The sequence below is a fragment of the Muntiacus reevesi genome, chromosome 1 (assembly GCF_963930625.1).
Source record: "Muntiacus reevesi chromosome 1, mMunRee1.1, whole genome shotgun sequence".
Taxonomy (NCBI): Eukaryota; Metazoa; Chordata; class Mammalia; order Artiodactyla; family Cervidae; genus Muntiacus; species Muntiacus reevesi.
The window spans coordinates 102,536,270-102,542,220 of record NC_089249.1 but is presented as its reverse complement, the minus strand read 5'-3'; the positions used below and the strand labels follow the sequence as shown (position 1 = coordinate 102,542,220).

General features: G+C 35.5%; 1 pseudogene; it reads right to left on the bottom strand.

Annotated features, from left to right (window-relative positions):
• Positions 1–3,141: 3,141 nt before the first annotated feature.
• Positions 3,142–4,553, bottom strand: LOC136145911 (elongation factor 1-alpha 1 pseudogene; annotated as a pseudogene).
• Between the last annotated feature and the right edge of the window lie 1,398 nt (positions 4,554–5,951).

The following is a 5,951-nucleotide window of genomic DNA, read 5'->3' as shown; positions in this document are numbered from 1 at the left end:
CATGGACATTTGAGTTTTTAATTACTATATGAAGATTAATTCTATGGCAAATTGTTGTAGAATTATTGATTCTGATATTACAAGTCCATGCTACCTATATCTCTTAAAGTTTGTATCTTTCCTAAACAAACTTTATTTTTGAAACATCTAATTATTCCACTATCAGGAGAGAATACCTTTATTTGTCAAATAGCCAGATAAAGGTTAACATACCAATATTGACATTTTTATTAGACTAGATTGATTTTGCTCTTAGTTAAGAGGAAACTATTGTGTGCTGGTAATTTATAACCCAAATCCTAAAAGTATAGGTTTCTTTTATTTTTAATTTCAGAAGTGAAATTCTGGGATTCTTATCGGTATTAATTCTTTATGGTTAAAGCAACAGAATTTCACAGAAAAAAGTAAAGCCTATTTTTTATACTCACATTATAATCTTTTCATAGTCAAATTTTTTCCTCATATCTATTTATCAAAATCTAAACCTTAGGTTTATTTTATTTTATTTTCCTTATTTTCTTCTTTTATTTTCTTTGGCTCCAAAATCACTGCAATTAGTGACTGCAGCCATGAAATTAAAAGATGCTTGCTCCTTGGAAGGAAAGCTATGACAAATCTAAACAGCATATTAAAAAGTAGAGACATTACTTTGCCAACAAACGTCCATCTAATCAAATCTATGGTTTTTCCAATGGTTGTATATGGATGTGAGAGTTGGACCGTAAAGAAAACTGAGCACCGAAGAACTGATGCTTTTGAACTGTGGTTTTAGAGAAGATTCTTGACTGTCCCTTGGACTGCTAGGAGATCCAACCAGTCAATCCTAAAGGAAATCAGTCCTGAATATTCATTGGAAGGACTGTTGCTGAAGTTGAAGCTCCAATACCTTGGTCACCTGATGCAAAGAACTGGCTCATTGGAAAAGACCCTGATGCTGGGCAAGATTGAAGGCAGGTGGAGGAGGGGCTGACAGAGTATGAGACGATTGGACGGCATCACCGACTTGATGGACATGAATTTGAAGATGTTTGGGAGTTGGTGATGGACAGGGAACCCTGGCATGCTGCAGTCCATGGGATCAGAAAGAGTTGGCCATGACCGAGCGACTGAACTCAAGTGAACTGAAACCTTAGCTACTCACTTAACCTTAAGAAATGGAAATGTGCTGTTGCTTAGAAAAAAATCACTCTACAAATCATAATCCTAATCTTCTAGTCAAAAACCAGCACTCTGTGAAGAGAGGACTATGGGAGATCTCATGAATCGCATATCACAAATCTCCAGATTGGGATCCATATTGTCATTGGATGATATTGTGGTCTGAACTCATGATGAGAGGTGTCCTCACTTTTTGTGGCTGTCTGCAAAGTCCATTGCAGTTGACAGTGACTTGCCATGAACAGTGGTCTACAAATCAAACACTATAATTTATTTCTGTTTTAAAGGACTACTGACAATTGGTTCAGAAAGTTGTTTTTTTTTTCAAATTAAGTATTAGCATAGTGTATTGAAATACCAAATCCTTACTGTACTTATACATACAGAGTTCATCAAAGTTTCCTAAAACTTAAAAATCTATTTTCAGGAGAAAATTTATGACACATTTATTTCTATTAATATATACATTTCTTTATATCTTACCATATGAAAATGGTATTGTGCATAGTAAAATAGAACGTTTGCATATACATATGAACATGAACTACTTTTTCTTGGGCTAAATTAAATGAAATTTGTTTAACACAGATCACAAGATTGACCTGTTTGATTTTCAATTATAATAAAATGTAAATAAAAGTTAATCATCATACGCTGAATTATTAACAATCCTCATATGCCTTTCAAATACATTTGTGTTAAATATAAGCCTAATGTGGTCACCAAAATTCACAAATAAAAAAGCAATGAAATTAAGTTCAAGGAAAATAAAAGAACTGAGAGTCAACCTCTAGTACAATTATGAGATATGAAGGAGTAAAATTTCATTTCCCTTCATATTATATTAATATATGAGTATGATTCTGATTACTAAGACTGGAGCTGTAAAGATTTATAAAGTCTTGAGTGTGCTTAGTCACTCAGTCATCTCTGACTATTTGTGACCCCATGAACAGTAGCCCACTAGGCTGTTCTGTCTATGGAATTCTCCAGGCAAGAATACTAGAGTGGGTTGTCATTTCCTTCTCCAAAGTCTGAGTAGTTTGCTAAAATGTTGACTCTATATTTTATAAACTATGAGTACTCTCTGTGGAATAAAGTTTTTGGCAATAGACTTTAGAGAATTTTCTTGCATATTGATAAATGAAGGAGGTAATTTAGATACTCTTCTCAAATGTACTCAGTTTTCCATGTACTCATAATATAGCTGAAAACATACTTAGTATAAAGAACCTTATAATGAGAGTTCCATGTGCAATTAACTTATTTAGAAGAGAGTATTATGTTATTTTTGGCTTATTTACCCTCAAACATCAAAATTCCTCCAAGATGTTATCATCATGTATATGGGCACCGTTATATACCTAAATCCTACTTAGTATATTGTAATTGCTCAATCAATTCTTATTCAATTTAATGATGTCTTTGTATAAATCCAAGGAAAAGAAAACATATTCATCTCTTCTATGATGCAACTGTGGAGAATTTTAACAATAATTTGTAGTACAAATACATTTTATATCATATATTTTATATTATAAATTTATATCAACCAAACCCCCATGAAATTATGCATATATTTATTGCAGGATAAGTTTGCCTTTAGACATTACTTGGTAGAATTTTTCTACAAGTCCTCATGAACACACCAAAAATACTAGTACTCTTATGTTTTGTGGTACTACTGTTATTGCATTAATATGAGTTACAATTAATATTTTCAAAGATACTATTTCTTTTTTTTCTCATTAAACTTTTTTTTTTAAATGGACAGTTTTTTGGTCAAGTTGTTTTCACTAAAAAGTATTGATTTTAAAAACTAATATCTTAAAACTGCCACACACAAAGCATATGGTCCACAAAACATTCTCCTTTCCTTCTGAAGATTTTACGATGCATTGTTATCATTAACAAGCCTTTTACTTATTAAACTTAAATGGCCAATTGAGACAAATAGTTCTGGGACAGTTCTTTCACCACTGATTAAGACTGGAGTGGCAGGTATTGGGGATAATATTCATTCAGAGCATTCTGGAGAGATTTGGTGACCTTGCCAGCTCCAGCTGCCTTCTTGTCCACTGCTTTGATGACACCCACAGCAATCGTCTGTCTTATGTCAAGCACAGCAAAACAGCCCAGGGGAGGAGAGTCAAAGAAACTCTTGACACACATGGGCTTGTCAGGAACCATATCAATGATGGCAGCATCATCAGATTTCAAGAATTTAGGGCTGTCTTCCAGCTTTTTCCCAGAATGATGACCAGTCTTCTCCTTCAGCTCAGCAAACTTGCAAGCAATGTGAGCTGTTTGACAATCCAGCACAGGTGCATATCCAGCACTGATTTGACCTGGATGGTCCAAAATAATCACCTAAGCTGTAAAACCAGCTGCTTCCATTGGTGGGTCATTTTTGCTGTCAACAGCCACATTGCCATGACGAACATCTTTGACAGACACGTTCCTGATATTGAAGCCCACATGGCCGCCAGGAAGGGCTTCACTCAATGTTTCTTGGTGCATTTCTCCAGACTTCACTTCAGTTGTTACATTGACTGGAGCCAAGGTGACCACACACCAGGTTGGAGAACACCAGTCTCTATCTGACCCACGGGGACAGTACCAATACCACCAATTTTATAGGCCTCCTGAAGGGACACACACAAAGGTTTGTCAGTTGGGCAACTTGGTGACAGGATGCAATCCAAAGCTTCAAGCAGGGTGGTTCCATTGGCATTGCCGTCCTTACGGGTGATTTTCCACCCCTTGAACCATGACATATTAGCACTTAGCTCCAGCATGTTGTCACCATTCCCGCCAGAAATTGACACTATGGCTACTGTGTCAGGGTTGTAGCCAATTTTCTTAATGTAGGTGCTGACTTCCTTAACAATTTCCTTGTATCTCTTCTGGCTGTAGGGTGGCTCAGTGGAATTCATTTTGTTAACTCCAACAATTAGTTGTTTCACCCCAGAGTGTAAGCCAGAGGGCATGCTCAAGGGTCTGCTCATTCTTGGAGATAACGGTTTCAAATTCATTTACACCAGCAGCAACAATCAGGACAGCACAGTCAGCCTGGGATGTGCCTGTAATCAAGTTTTTGATGAAGTCTCTGTGTTGTGGGGCATCAGTGATGGTAACATAGTACTTGCTGGTCTCAAATTTCCACAAGGAGATATCAATGGTGATACCGCACCCACATTCAGCTTTCAGTTTGTTCAAGACCCAGGCATACTTGAAGGAGCCCTTTGCCATCTCTGCAGCCTCCTTCTTGAACTTTTCAATTGTTCTCTTGTCGATGCCACCACATTTGTAGATCCAATGGCCAGTCATGGTAGACTTCCCTGAATCAACATGCCCAATGACAACATGTTGATGTGGGTCACTTCCTTTCCCATTTTTGCTTAGGTTTAATGGTGGTTTTCATGACACCTGTGTCCTGGCAGCAAACCCATTGCAAAAAAGCCTAAGATACTATTCTTTTTTAAAAAAACTCAGAATTTATTTATCTATTTAGAGAGAATTACAGTTGTCTTCCATGATGAAAACAGCAATATACAGTTCTTAAAAGTTAGGAAAATATTTTTTCTCTTCTGTATAGCATTTCAGGGAACTCAGGGAGAAACTTTCCACAGAGTGGATCAGATCTTGATCTGCAGTTTGTTGCTGCATTTTTAAAGAATTGAAGTATAGTTAACTGGCAATACTATGTGAGTTCCAGGTGTATAGCAAACAGAATGATATATATATACATATATATATATATATGTGTGTGTGTGTGTGTGTGTGTGTGTATCAGATTGTTTTCTATTATGAATTATTACAAGATATTGAATAGTTCCCTGTGTTATAGAGTAAAGCCTCTTTGTTTGCCTATTTTATGTATAGTAGTTTTTATCTGTTCATCCCTTACCCCTAATTTACCTCTACCCCCTCCCTTTCCACTTTGGTAACCATAAATTTGTTTTATTTGTCTATGAGTGTGTTTCTGTTTTATATATAGACTCCTTTGTATCATTTTTTAGACTCCACAAATAAATGATATAATATTTGTCTTTCTCTGGTATATCCATATTGCTGCAAATGGCAATATTTCATTTTTTATAAGTGGGTAATATTCCATTCCACATATATATATGTGTGTGTATATGTATGTGTATATATATATATATATATATATACTTATATATAGTACATTTTCTTTATTCATTCATCTGCTGATGGGCACTTGGGTTGTTTTCATATCTTGACTATTGTAAACAGCACTGCAATGAACATTGGGTTACATATCTCTTTTCAAATTAGAGTGTTCATCTTTTCTGGATATATGCCCAGGGATGGAATTGCTGACTCATATGGTAGCTTTATTTTTAGCTTTTTAAGGAACGTCCACACTGTTCTCCATAGTGGCTGCATAAAATTGTTTTCCTACTAACAGTGTAGGAAGTTTCTCTTTTTCCCACACTATCTCCCTCATTTATGATTTGTACAGTTTTTTATAATAGCCATTCTGACTGGTGGGAGGCAATACCTCATGCTTTTGATTTGCATTTCTCTAATACTTAGTGATGTTGACCATCTTTTCCCATGCCTGTTGGCCATCTGTATGTCTTCTTCAGCAAAATGTCTATTTAGGTCTTATACCCATCTTTTATTTATTTTTTAATATTGAATTGTATGGAACACTTGTATATTTGGATATTAACCTCTTATTGGTTGCATCATTTACAACTATTTTCTCCCATTCCATAAGTTGATAGTTTATTTTGCTGATGGTTTCCTTTGCTGTGCAAAAG